The following is a 14,200-nucleotide window of genomic DNA, read 5'->3' on the forward strand; positions in this document are numbered from 1 at the left end:
AGAGAGAGAAGGTTACTTTTAAATATGCATGTATTTTTAAAATATTTCACATATATTTTATTCGGTCATAAGCCATTGGCTACATTAACACGCACGCATCCACCCTCACACGTGTAGACACCAAAATACATCTAAATTCTTAGACGCACCTATAAGCAGACAGGGAGAGGATCATTGAAAAATATGCTATAAAATCAAGTTTAAAAAATGGTATAAAAGATAAATTATCTCAACCAGCAGATTTAGGATGTCAAAATAACATTTGGTCTGAATATACAACAAGATTTAAAACATTATGAAGAAAATCCCTCGAATCGTTGCAAAAGTTTTTAATGTTTTTTTTATGAGATCTATGGTTGGCACAATCTGGACCATGCCTGGAAATCAAATGCCCAACAGGTTTTTATTTCTATGTTTTCTTATCTTACCTATACTTTAGTTTATAAATTATGACGTGCATTTTTCAATCGTTTTAAATTTAGTGCAAGAAAATACAAAAAATTGGTTTTTGTTTGGACTTAACGTTATTCATTTTAAACGTGAAAAATTTGTTTGTATACAAGTATTTCACAAACGACCTCAGCGTAGTGGAAAGTACGAGCTATCTTATAACGCCTTCTAACGCACCAGGCGGTCGCCCCCCACAGCGCTCAAGGATATCAGTTGAAGAAGGTTTTGTAGCTAATATCTTAAAACATTTTAAAACGAAAACCATGTAACATTGTTATCATTTTTGTGCTGTTTCAAAAGTAAGGTTTTTCATTTGTTCTTAAATATTATCCTCTTGGTTCAGAAGAACCACACTGTGCGAAAATGATAAAGAACTAGTTTAAGCAGTATAGCAGGTGAATAATACACACCACTCTAAGAACGGACTTCAACACGTACAGAGAAGATATTTGAAAGCCAACAAATAATGAAGGTAACATAAAAAATCATTTCAACTAGAGTGTTTTATACGAAACGAAGTAAAAACAATTATGGTCTTCACATAATATAAAATACTTATTAAAAGTTTTATTTACAAAGTTAAGTTAATTTTGAACACAATTCACATTTTATCAGACTGGTATGAATACTTATACAATCATTCATTCAACTTAAGTTTTATAGATCTTGTCATAAAGCATTTAATAAAATCTCTATAAGTGTTCAGCCATTTTGCTTACATAAATAATAAAAAATAAACACCTGGGAAATGAGATTAATTATTGTTATTGTCTTTTGCTCATATAATGTACGTTTATTTGAAAATCAAAAAATTAAAAAGAAAATATTACTATTCTAAAATTATAAGATGAGAAAGATGTTCATTCAATAAATTCTGCTCTATGAATTTTAAGCGTTTCAAGTGGATGATAATAGTTATTTTTAGCCATCAAATGTAATAAATTATTTATTTAAAAACAAATCTACTTGAGCAGCATTATTTATTAAGGATATATGTTATTAAATAAATTTAAATTTAATGAATTTTAAAATAAATTAATTACAATAACTGAGCATTTTTCTAAGCTTTATATTTAAAAATAAATAATTAATAAATCCTTAAAGAAAAAAAGGTTAAACATTTTCTATAAAAATAATAACAAAATTTTTTATAATATTTTAAAACTATAAAAAATTTTAAGTTATCTTCACAAAAAATAAATTTACATTGATTATGATCTTAAACCATAAACATTATTGATTTGTAGTTTTTTGTGTGACTTTACATATATATGTATATATGACCAAAAATAAGTAAGAATTTAGGGTGAAAAGTATATTTATAAAAAAATTTAAGTTCTTATCTCAACCCTAAAACTTTTTTACTATTTGTACGACAAATTCAGTACTTGAAAATATTTTAGTTCACAAAATACTTTTTTTATTTCATATTATATTTTTATTGAAAAATAATAATTTCGCCTATAACAGTCTTTAATGGAACTTCAAAGAATGAGTAGCTTTTTATAACTTTAATCCAATGTTGGTACAAATTCCAATTTGGTCGTAAATGAGATGGTTTTCAAGCAATTAATAATAAAATGCAATCTCTTCCAGCCAAATTCAGAAACATTGGAAAACAAAAAGGCATATACGTGTATGTTTGTTCCTATATTGATAGATTTTCTTAGAACACCATATCATTTAATTACATCAAACACTCTAAATAAACTATAGTGCACAAGAGCCATAAGTCACTTACATACATATGAATTGACATCACCTGACAAAGCTGTTTAGGTGGCCTAAAACTTAAACTGTAGAGATGTGAATACGCATTAATTATTAACATTTAAGAATGATGATTGGTTTGTTTACCTATCTCGTTTTTTAAACGGAACTCTTAGAAGAATGAAAAGAGATAAGCCGTGTGTTTTTATAATAATCTTTTTACATGAAACACCCGGAACAGAATCTTGAAACCACTCAAGAGACATTCAATACACCTTATTCTTATTTATCCCCATTCAGATTTCGTATACACCACTCAAACATCATAGCTAGTCTATGTATGTCGAGAAGGCTGGGCTACATTTCACATCCTTGCGCTTGAAGAAGATACCACGGTACCAAAGAGTGTCGCACTATTAACCACTTACCCCACAATTGGCAGCTTGTTGTTGAACCAGGCAAGATTCTCCTTCTTGCGTGTTCACTTCATGGCAGCTGCAAGCAATTTAAAAAGATACAATTTATGCATTTTTACTTAGAATTGTAGTAATTTATTATTAAGCTTATAATGTGGAAAATATTTAAAAAACATTTTTTTTCTCTAAATAATCATTGGTAATTGTTTCGTATCTCGTAAACCAAGTTTTTTCCTTGATCCTGATGGCATGATCCTGTATGATTGATACTGTGGTCCATGAAACTTGCTGTTTTAATTTATTACGTCAAAAGATCATGAACATAACGAAAGTATTACAATACATACAATTTTAGGAGATAAACAAAAATTACTACCTGATTTTTTTTCTGATAATACAATTTTTTATATTAATTTTTTTGTTGTATTCAGAATCTTTCGATTTACTAAATTAAAACCACAAGCATCAAGTACCACAATATGAATTTGTTTAATATCATGATATTATGATCGAGGGATAGACTTAGATACGCGAAGATTTGAAAAAGAAATGGAGTTAATCAATGCAGTCCACCAACTGTCTAAATGAAAATGTTAGCGGTTGACGGTCCCTGAATATCACACATAGGGAGCAAAATTTTTATAAATTTATCCTCTAAAGTAAACTATCTTTACACTATTTTCCATCCTCTCAAAGGTCACTCAGATCTCTTGTGTTATCCTGCAAATGTGATCTCTGTCTGCCAGGTAGACAAGTCTTCCGTACTTCCAATTGTTAACTGCCTTGCTCGCAGTCAGAAAGAAAAACAATATCCCGTCCATATTTAACGTATTTTTCTTTATTCAGTTCCTCAACATTGTTTTTTCTAATAACAACTTCAGAAGCTCCTGGTCAATGAAGACTACTAAAGTTTCACGTGTTCCGACTCATTGACCAATCCACAGATTTATATTCTGGTGGTAGTATTTTAAAGAATTTATTCTGGTAATTCACCTACTTGAATATTGCATTATGCTTGGGAAGGTGAGGGGATAGTTGGTAACCGCATGCACAATTAGCCTCTTTTCTACAGGCCTGGGATTGGCAAGTCGAAGGACTCAATGAGTATAAATTTGCTAAAATGATTTATTCCTTGAAAATATATTAAAGACATTTTTTTTGTATTAAGCTAAATTAGAAGTTTAAATCAGGGATTTAAATCAGGTATAATGAGAACAAAAACTTAAGAACAGTAAATGACTGTGAATCAGGGCCTGTTACTGTAAAGCTAAGCTAAAATATTGTAATACCCAGAAAATATTTAGTAAAAGCCAGTGATAAATAAGATATCTTTAGTCATTTAATAAATTGCAGGAGTCTACTTGTTCATGTAAAGTAGTTTAAAAAAAATTGGGATTCACATTCCAATGATAGGAAACATTTTGAAACTAACTTTTATTTGTATCTGAATAACATTTTTGTAGCTGGTTCTTTATCCACACTTCCAGATTGTTAAATTATTATTTAAATTGGACGTTTTTTCTTTGCATTGTTAGTTGCATGTTAAAATTACCTATATGTTGGTATTAAAACAAGACGTACAATAAAAAGGCGTCAAATTCTTGGTTTTGTCAGTTACGTCATAGTTTGTCAAAACAGCGTATTCATTAAAGAGTCTGTGAATATAATAAACCGGCTATTATCCATACGTTAAAAGGCTACATTAGTATTTTGTATTTATTATATCAATGTTTGTTTATTGCTACAATAATAATTGTTGTTTTATTAAGGTGGAAACAAGTTAAGACATAACCTTAAATTTCATAAAATTGTTACTTTGCTGAATAAAATGATTCTTTTATTTCTTTTAATAATTTTTTTCTCATGATTATTCTAAGAAAATATCTGGGATAGCACAGTAAAAATAATTACATATACTAGCTGCCCGACCCGGCTTCGCACGGCTATACTAATAGAACAAAATTAAGCCACATCTCCCATTTAGAGTAATGGTAAATAAAAAAAATTCACTGAAAATTTATTACAATGCTGTTTAATGTACTGGAGAGAAAATGAATAGCACCGATGGTTTCCCGACTCGTGCACGCAACGTACAACTGATGTACCCGTTCTTCGCTACGGCAGTCTACAGTCAGATCACTCTTGCGCCGCTCATTATACATGCCCCTCCTTGTGGGTACGCCACTGCCACACGATGCCCTTTGGCATGGAAACGCAGAAGGCATGAAAAATGCAAAATCCTGTTCCCATGCAGACAAAGTACCCACTGTTGCCTGGTTTTAACTACTCGTGGGATCTAATTTTCGGATAATGTCATCCTGCGTAACATAAGGAACATTACTGTGAAGTTTCAAGTCTGTAAAATATATATACTTAAAAAAAAGGCAATAATAAACAAATTAAACACAGAGAGAGGAAAAAAAAATAGTTTAGGTTTGCGATGTAAAGTGATAAAAAGTATTTAAATCATAATTCAACTCTTATGAGAGTACTGATTGCTTCGTTTTTAATATCACACGGGTGTTTTTTACTTGTATGGGAAAATTAAGAATGATAAGGCATCTAGTACGTGCAACAATGTTAATAGGCAATAGGAAATAAACTTCTAGCGCCTGCGGCATTGTCAACACACACTTCGTAGTGTACTGCATGTTGTATCTAACCTCCTCCAACGCATTTTATTCTAAATTGGACTTTTAGTAAGGATCCCTATTGTTATTGATAATATTATATAGCCTATAGCCTTTCTCGATAAATGTTCTATCCAACACTGAAAGAATTTTTCAAATCGGACCAGTGGTTCCTGAGATTAGCGCGTTCAAACAAACAAACTCTTCAGCTTTATAATATTAGGGCATGTGTCGTTTTGCCTAAAGGCGTTTTGCCTAATTTTAGGCAAAACGCCGTTAGGCAAAACGCCGTTAGGCAAATCGCCGTTAGGCAAAACGCATTTAGGCAAATCGCCGTTAGGCAAACCGCTGATAGGCAAAACGCCATTAGGTTAGCTTAGGTTAGCTTAGGTTAGGTTAGGCTAGGTTAGCTTAGGTTAGGTTAGGTTAGCTTAGTTTAGGTTAGGTTAGGTTAGGTTAGTCTAGGTTAGATTAGGTTAGGTTTGGCTAGGTAAAACGCTGATAGGCAAATCGCCATTAGCAAAATGCCGTTAGGCAATTCGCTGTTAGGCAAAATGAAGTTTTGTCATCATAGTAACATTTTAGGCAAAACACCGTTAGGCAAAACGCTGTTAGGCAAATCGCCGTTAGGTAAAACGCTGTTACGCAAATCGCCGTCAGGCAGAACTCCGTTAGGGAAAACGCCGTTAGGCAAATCGCTGTTAGGCAAAACGCCGTTAGGCAAAACGCCGTTAGGCAAAACGCCATTAGGCAAAACGCCTTTAGGCGAAATGACTTTAGGCAAATCGCCGTAACGAATTCATGTTTAGGCAAACCGCCTTTAGGCAAATCGCCTGTTACTCTAATATTAGTATAGATATTATATATTATATATATAAGCAGCTCTGAATTCTGTAAGTAATCTGATTATGTATATAGGAACGGTTAAATACAAAATATATTCTAAAAAAATTAACAAAGAGTAATGTCACTGCATGAAGAACTTCGCTATGCAGATAAATAAAAGGTTCATCATCCCTATTAAAAAAAAAATGTTACATTTTATAAAACAACATACATTGCTCAGCCATAGCAAACAACTAGCATGAAACTCGGTATGAATTAAATGTTGAAATATGTAACTCATTATATATATTTTTTTTAATTTTTACCAAATAACTAATATATCATAAAAAATTAATTACAAAATAAAAACTCTAATGTTTATAGGTCATACTGCCACAAAATTAAATCATAATCATTAAATATTTAAAAACAACCATTCCTGCTCTATTATATAAGATCCAAAATGATAAATTTGATCAATTTTACCATCTGAGCCTTAAACATGGAAGAATGATAGATAGCTGTAAAAGATTTTTGAAAAAAAAATTATATCTTTAGGCCTTCAGTTGTTAACTGCCCTTTTTAATTGCAGTAACAAGGCTTGTTGATGATTCGTGCACATAAACATTACTTTTGACCAATCTTCAAGCCAAATCAAATATATTTTTGGAACTTTGGCCCTGAACTCTTACGATCTTACTTTGGATGTGCCTTTTTTCCGATTAAATTGCTTTTCTGATTGCTAGTCGCAAAAATACTGTTTCAAAATCTCCACGATGTTAATGTGTTTCAGATGAAGTGTGTTCTTGTGTTCCTCGTTGCTATGGCTTATTTAGCCACCAGCATCTCCGTGGAGGAGAAGAAATGTACGGTTACGAGGCAAGTCGACGAATCTTTCCAGATATTCCGCTCACTCTTCGCTCCTCTTCTACATAATTATTACAACTGTTGTTTGTTTATGAATTAATTTTAAAGCTTTCGATGTAATACATACAGCTTGGATTATAATAATTTTTTTAAATATACAATAGGTATTACTTCTTTATATTAAAAAATGGTAAACTAAACAGGAATAAATTAAATACATTTTCGTCAAACAGTTTATCATATACATATTTCTTTTATCTGATGGGAATTTTTCTAAGACAAAATGCAAACCTATATTTGATATTACTCATCACCAACATATATATAGCACAATTATGACTCGAATTAAGTTGTTTTAATTAATTATAATTATTTTTATTGTCAGTGAAATACTTATGACAGAACTATTTTAACACGAATATGGTTTTTAACATCATTTATTTTAGAACATTATCATCTTTAAAAGTAATATATTGCGCAAATAAAAACATTTTGTGCATTTAAAACTTTTTTAAGTTTTATCTTATTGACTACTTTTAAATACTAAAAATAAAACTATAAACTTTATATTTATCATTTTAATTACGTCTAACTTTTGCCAAAAATTTCAATAAATATATTATCAATGCATTTGATAAAGGCTAGGTGTCAGAGACTTTTTTGGCCATAAGTGTTGCATGCACAAAACGTACATCAAAAATAATCGTTAAGATTTACTGCACCTTAAAAATACGAAACTCAAATAAAAACTATTTGAAAATTTAATAATTTTTAAGGATAAAAATTCATATATTCACGTATGTGGTTTGTTTTAAAAACATTCCAAATTTAGTTGATGGAGTTTCTAACAGTTCAGCTTGTTTTTAAGGGTTACCTAATATCATTTGAAAAAAAAAATTGTTTTTGTGATTTATAGAGTAAACTTTGGGAAATTATCTTAATAACGGTGCCGAAAGTCTTATTGCTATGAAATTATCTTCGATATAAATACAAACTGAAACAAAACCTAATGTGTATTCTTATGTAAGCACATAAGAATTTATACTACTTTTTGATTTAAGACACTGAATTAATTTTATATTTACTTACTGTTACAAAAAAATTATTTTAAAAAATATTCAGCATTAATATAAATATGTGTATAAATTTAATCATTTTAATTAGTTAAATAATTGACAAAACATTTAAATTATTAATGAAAATCAATAACTTTAATATAGTTTATTCAAATTCATTATTTAAATATTTATTAAATAATAGTGAAATAATTAATAGTACAAATAAATAAATTATCCGAGTACATAAATTCACATGTATAAATACTATTAAAGTTTTATTTACACAAATGTATTATTTTATTAATTACTATAAATAAATATTTGTGTTCTTTTATGTATGGACCAGAATTCAAATACAATTACTATATTTCTGAACATGCTACCGGAGAAGCTACGTCAACTATTGAATTATTCGCTTTGCAGAGCGAAAGGTTGAACTAGAACTAAACGTCTTCGACCTGACTTTGACAAAGAATTATATTAAATCACAGGAAGTGTCGCCACCTGGCGCGCATATGTTGTTCTACGTGTTAACGGAGGTGGTGGGGGAACGGACACTGCGTCGCCGACTGTTGTTATAATTGCTTGAGTTGTTCTTGAATGTTCTCGATGGGACCATTTTCCCTGGGTGTGTATGCTCACGAGAGAATGCATTCGGTTGAAATCCCCAGTGGACTGTGCACCCTGGAGACTGTAATACTGTCCGCCGATTCGGTGGTCTGTGTGAGACACTTTCGTGATTTGTTAGGTGACGGCGCACACTTGTGTGTGCTTTTTTTTCTTTGATTATATATCCTACAAGACTTGGAATGAATTGTTCTGCTTGGATCATAAATTTTCAGATAGTTGAAGTCATGGAGTATTGTAGTAACAAACTTTAGATTAGGGTTGGTGGGTGATAATATATGTATATATTACTGATATTGCGGTTGAAGGTTAACTCAGCTTATAGTAAACGTCACATATAACTTATTTATGAATTTTTAATTTTCTTAATTAATATTTGAAATTGTCACGATTATAAGCAAATAAATTATGTATTTATGTTGGGAGTTTTTTGTAAAATAAAATAAAATAATTACTATTATTTAGTTTGAAATACACGGGTGTATAAAAACTATAAAAACCTGAGCTGTATTATATTAATAATTATTTTTTAAATGGGGTGTTCATGATTAAATTCTATTCATTTTAATCATTTAGTCTGCCAATCCAAGCCGAAAGATTTCAGAGTGCTAGGTTATTAATACTTTACTGTTAGAATGCTTTAATTTAATTTTACACCGGACCTTCTTCAACACCAGAGTTCCTTCCAGGTGACAATATTAAGCGGCAGGCGTGAATGTTTTCAAATAAGCCCACAACACTCTGCCGAAGAATTAACTTGCCCACATTAAGTTCTGTAAACAATATGTTTGCGTGATCCTAGTATTCATCTATGTGATATTGGGCAAGCGATCGGGCGTAATATCCCTTTTTCAGGAATAAGAAAAATTCAGCATAAAATTTAGTTCTCTTCTGCAAACTTGTATGTATTTTCATTTCACATGATATAATGTTTAGACACACAGTATAAACCATTGTTATTTCTTCAGTACAAATACAATGGTTCTGGCCAGCCGTATGCCGAATTGTATTTTTCCATAGCCTGTATTTACCGTGCATATTATATCTGCTATAGAGAAGCCCCCGGGACTGTAGTTGCCGATCCATAATACTGCCATCCAAAACAATAAGATTGATTGAGATCAGACACCAAAGATTTTGAAACTTCCTGTCTGCAAATTATTCAAGATGCACTCACATGTACGAAGATACATTTGGATTGGAGGGCGGGTTTCGATAATTGAACACGGGATAATTGAAGACATGTACAGTTCTTTGAATGGTTCTTGCTATCGGCGAGATTAATTTTAAACATTATAATAGACATAGGCTACTGTATTGCTAGTTAACACTGTGTGTCAGAGAGAAACCCCGAACAAGTGTTGTGACTCAGTATTCCTACTTTGTTCGTCTGTGTTGTCGTCTAGTTGGTTGAATATTTTATAATGGTAATTATAGCGGAACTGGATTTAAAAAATAGGCCAAAATAAAACCAATAAAATGAAAATGGAATTTTTTTTTTATCACTGTCTGATATGCGGTTTGCAGATCTAGAACTCTCCTGCCGTACGATTTGCCCCTGACCCTGGACAAATCTCAGTTTACTCAGAAGACCACTATTTTCAGCCGGAACTTCAATTGTTCAATTCACCTTTAGGAACACATTTGTACTTACAATGGACTTTCAAACAGAGTTCAATTCGTCTGAATCTTGGACTCAAGTGTTCCTGAGAAGTACTAGGGAATTTTTAGTTTTTCATGACCTTGAAAAATGAAACTGAAGACGAAAATGTTGAGTCTATGAACTGGAGTAAATCACATACAAAATATAATTTAGTTGCTCACTATTATAAAATTAGTTCTGAAGATTGAATAAATTATATGTATATTAAATAACAGGCAATACTCGCTTTTAGTAAAATACAGTCAAGATACAATTTCAAAATAAAAAAAAACTTAAATAAGGTAATACCATGAGATGCGAAATTGTTGCTATTTCCTCAAGTGGTATGATTATATAATTTTTGATTGTACTAATGATTGAAAAAATACTAATATAGTTAATATACATTATAAGATGTACTTTTAAATTAAATTAGTGATTTTTGAATGCTTCTAACAACTTTAAAACCAATTAATATTACCTGTAATACAAGGAGAAAATCGAGTTATATTTCATTTTATCTAAAAATTTCTATGTAAGTTGTCGTAAATCTCTAATAAAAAATAGTATAAAACAATTCAAATTTTTTTTTCTTAAATACTTTAAACCTCTGGTTTCTAATATTTTGGAGAAAACTTTTTTTTACATAAGTTAGTTATACATAAATATAAAAGTAGACAATTTTCAAACATTAGCTAAATAATAAAGATTATTTATAAACTTTATAAATTTTATAAATAAATTTCTATATTTATAGCCATATACCTATAGATTCAATATTTCAAAACTAATTAGCAAAACCAATATTTTGAGCTTATTAAAATTAATGACCATTTGCACGAAAAAAAGCAAGTAATTTAGGATACTACGATAAAAAAATTTAAGATACAGGAATGAAATCTGAGTCGTGTTCAGAGGACCATTCAAGTTAAAAAAGAAAAAAAAGAATATATTGCCTCATGAAAGCCCAAGGAGGTTATCCTCTAGACATGCATTCGATCCTCGTAGATACAAGTTATATATATTATTTGAATTATAAATTTGAGTCAACTGCAGTGACATGAAAATATATTTTGTTTTGTCACCACTACATAACGTAACTTTTCTCAAGTGTTCTATTATTGGTCAACTGTTCTGGTACCAAAACTCTTTATACAGACTGTAAAATATTCGTGATTCATTGAAGAAACGTTGCAAAACTCGTTTTATTTAAAAATGAGTTGAGTAATTGGATAAATTCTACAAGGTATTTTACAAATCGTAGATTTTTGTCTTAGTAGCACATTGATATGGTTATTAACGATAATTATATTTTAATGGTTTACAATTAACAACATAAGATTTACGGAATCAAGCATCAAATAGAAAGAAAAAAAAATTAATTCTTCCTTGATTTCGATTAATAAAAACACTCTGTATTATGTGAACTACTTCGACTTCAACCACTTCTGAAGCTACTTGTAAAACTCTTCCCAGGTTAGGTCCCCAAAACAAAACACTTCATTTTTCCATGGAGATGTTTTCATTGCTTTCACTCATAATGTCTCAAATCCGAGACAAAAAGGAGTATATTATGTGTATTTTATTAAGAAAGATAATGTCTTACATGTTTTAATGTATGAAGAGTGGTAAAATAATAGTACCTAATTGAGCTAGTACAAAAAAATTTTATTCAGGTTTAAATCAATGCCACTTCAATATTAGTTACAATTTCTTATCTCATCAACAAAAAATGCTTTTTAAAGCTAGACTACCTAAACCAAAAAGCATATATGTATAATGTACCGATTTCGATCAACTTACATTTTAAAAGGGTTTTTTTTTTGATGATACGAAAAATTTACGGAAGTCTTTGGAAAATTGTGGCAATACTTTCTCTTAATCTCTAGAATATGACTTGCCGACAGTTCGCTCACGTGTTGCAGATGCTGTGGGTTCTGGCCTGCCTCGCACTCATGGTCTCAGTGGTCCAGGGCGCGCCTGTGACCAGCTCGGACTGCGTGTTAACGCAGCAGCTCAACGGGACTCTCCGCGACATCTTCGTTGAAGTTATCAGAATAGTAATCGTGCCCAACCTGAGCAACTGCAGCCTGAAGAGCGGGTAGCGAACACTGCCCAGGTGGCTGTGTTTGCTGATGAATGTTTAACCTCTTCCACGATATCCACTGCATCTTCCTGGATTACAACTGTGACTTCTTCATGCGCATTATTCTTGGCGAAGTTTATTTCTCGAAACCAAATTTGTATCCAAAATTGTTATATTTTTTTTTGTAAAAATTTGAAATCAGAAAATATAAAAAAATATTATAAATATGTTTATGTTAAAGAATACAAAACATTGAAACAATTGTAATATATATAATTCGGATTACAACAATCAGTTAATCAAATGCTGCGTACTTAATTGTGAAATTTTGTCAATTTATATTTTATGACTGTAAACCTGTACTGAAAATATTTAAAAAAATAAAACTTGACATTTTATAAAAATTAATTAAAAACTTATTTTACCTTCAATACTCTATCCACAAATTAATACATACAAATTTAATTTGTTATTAAAACAATTCTTAAACATTTATTGGTAAAATATATTTCAATTATTATTATTTACTCAGAGATTTAGTAGCTGTGATAAATATACACAATAATAACATTTTTTATCATATTAATGTAATGTGTCTTATCATAAATAAATAACATAAATGGTTGCTGTACCTACTATCTCATACTCGTAAGAATACAAGTAATACAAATCACAGTAAAATATTTATTTGTTCCGCATGTATTTTGAATTAAATATTTTTTCGTTATGCAATATTTGCAAAAACACACACACACACACACACACACCTATACGTGTTTAGGCCCCTATTCGAGGACCCCATTTTTTACCCTTAAATAGAGGACGGGAATACACAAACACTAACGTAGCTTCCGAGGACTATTACTTTAGCAAGCATATCAGAGGACCTGTCAGACTGAGGACCTTCACACAAAGTGTGTCTGGTGCTTTATCCGAGGACTGTAAAGTTTTACAGTTAACTGCAGGACTAGCAAAATCAGTATAAATGTTTCAACAAGACAGGGTTCCTGGTAGTCGTGTAGTCGAACCAGTGGTCCTTGCTAAGGTGATACGGAGTCGATTCTCGGGGTTCTTCCGTTTTCTTCCCTCTATAATCCCGCTGCTGCTCCATTTACATTTGACTTCGCTTCATCGTTACTAAATACCTATATGTTATAATTTCCGTAAAAGTTTTTTTTTTGATAAAACCACTTATCCGAATTTGTGTAAACATACAAAAAAATATATATTTTTTAACTGAATTAAAACATAAATTTCGCTCCAAAAACTTCATTTATTTAAATGTTATTCACGAAAAAATTGTTATGATGATTACTTTTTCTATTAATTGAGATTTTGAACTATGAATTACAATTCAATATTTGTAAGAGAACCCGTAGAACCCCGTTTTTCAGTTCTATATGTTCCAATTCCGATATAAAAAAATAATTAATGTTTTATTTGAAGACATCAATTCTGCTGGTATTGAACGAAGGTTTCAACCAACCTAAATAATAAACTAGATAAAACTAGTGATTTAAGAATAAGAAGTCAGAACTATATCCTACTTATCGTATTAAAGGAAAAATTTAATTTTCATACATATTAACATAGAAATCTCAACGTATAAAATATTTAAAAACCAACAAATAAATTCTCAACGAAATGTTTAAACAACAGTGCAACCAATAATAAGTGTGATACAATTACAAAAATGTATTCAGTTACATTTTATAAAAATTAAAAAAATTAAGGTGTAATTAGTTTTTGGTAAGAGAATAAAACTTTCCGAAATTCTTGTCCAAACGAATGTTATTAGTTTCACGAAAAAACTGAATTACGAACTTTAAATAAGAACTATATTCTACGAAAAACAATGGACATTAAATAGTTTAGAATATTGTTTCATG

At 30.5% G+C, this 14,200-nt stretch overlaps 1 long non-coding RNA gene across 1 annotated transcript; it reads left to right on the forward strand.

The window, feature by feature from the left end:
• The first annotated feature begins 802 nt into the window (after positions 1-802).
• LOC134537206 (uncharacterized) lies at positions 803-12,697 on the forward strand. The gene is made up of 2 exons (XR_010075973.1): positions 803-922; positions 12,151-12,697. It is a non-coding gene; the product is annotated as an uncharacterized LOC134537206 (long non-coding RNA).
• Positions 12,698-14,200: the final 1,503 nt, after the last annotated feature.

The sequence above is a fragment of the Bacillus rossius genome, chromosome 12 (assembly GCF_032445375.1).
Source record: "Bacillus rossius redtenbacheri isolate Brsri chromosome 12, Brsri_v3, whole genome shotgun sequence".
NCBI lineage: Eukaryota > Metazoa > Arthropoda > Insecta > Phasmatodea > Bacillidae > Bacillus > Bacillus rossius.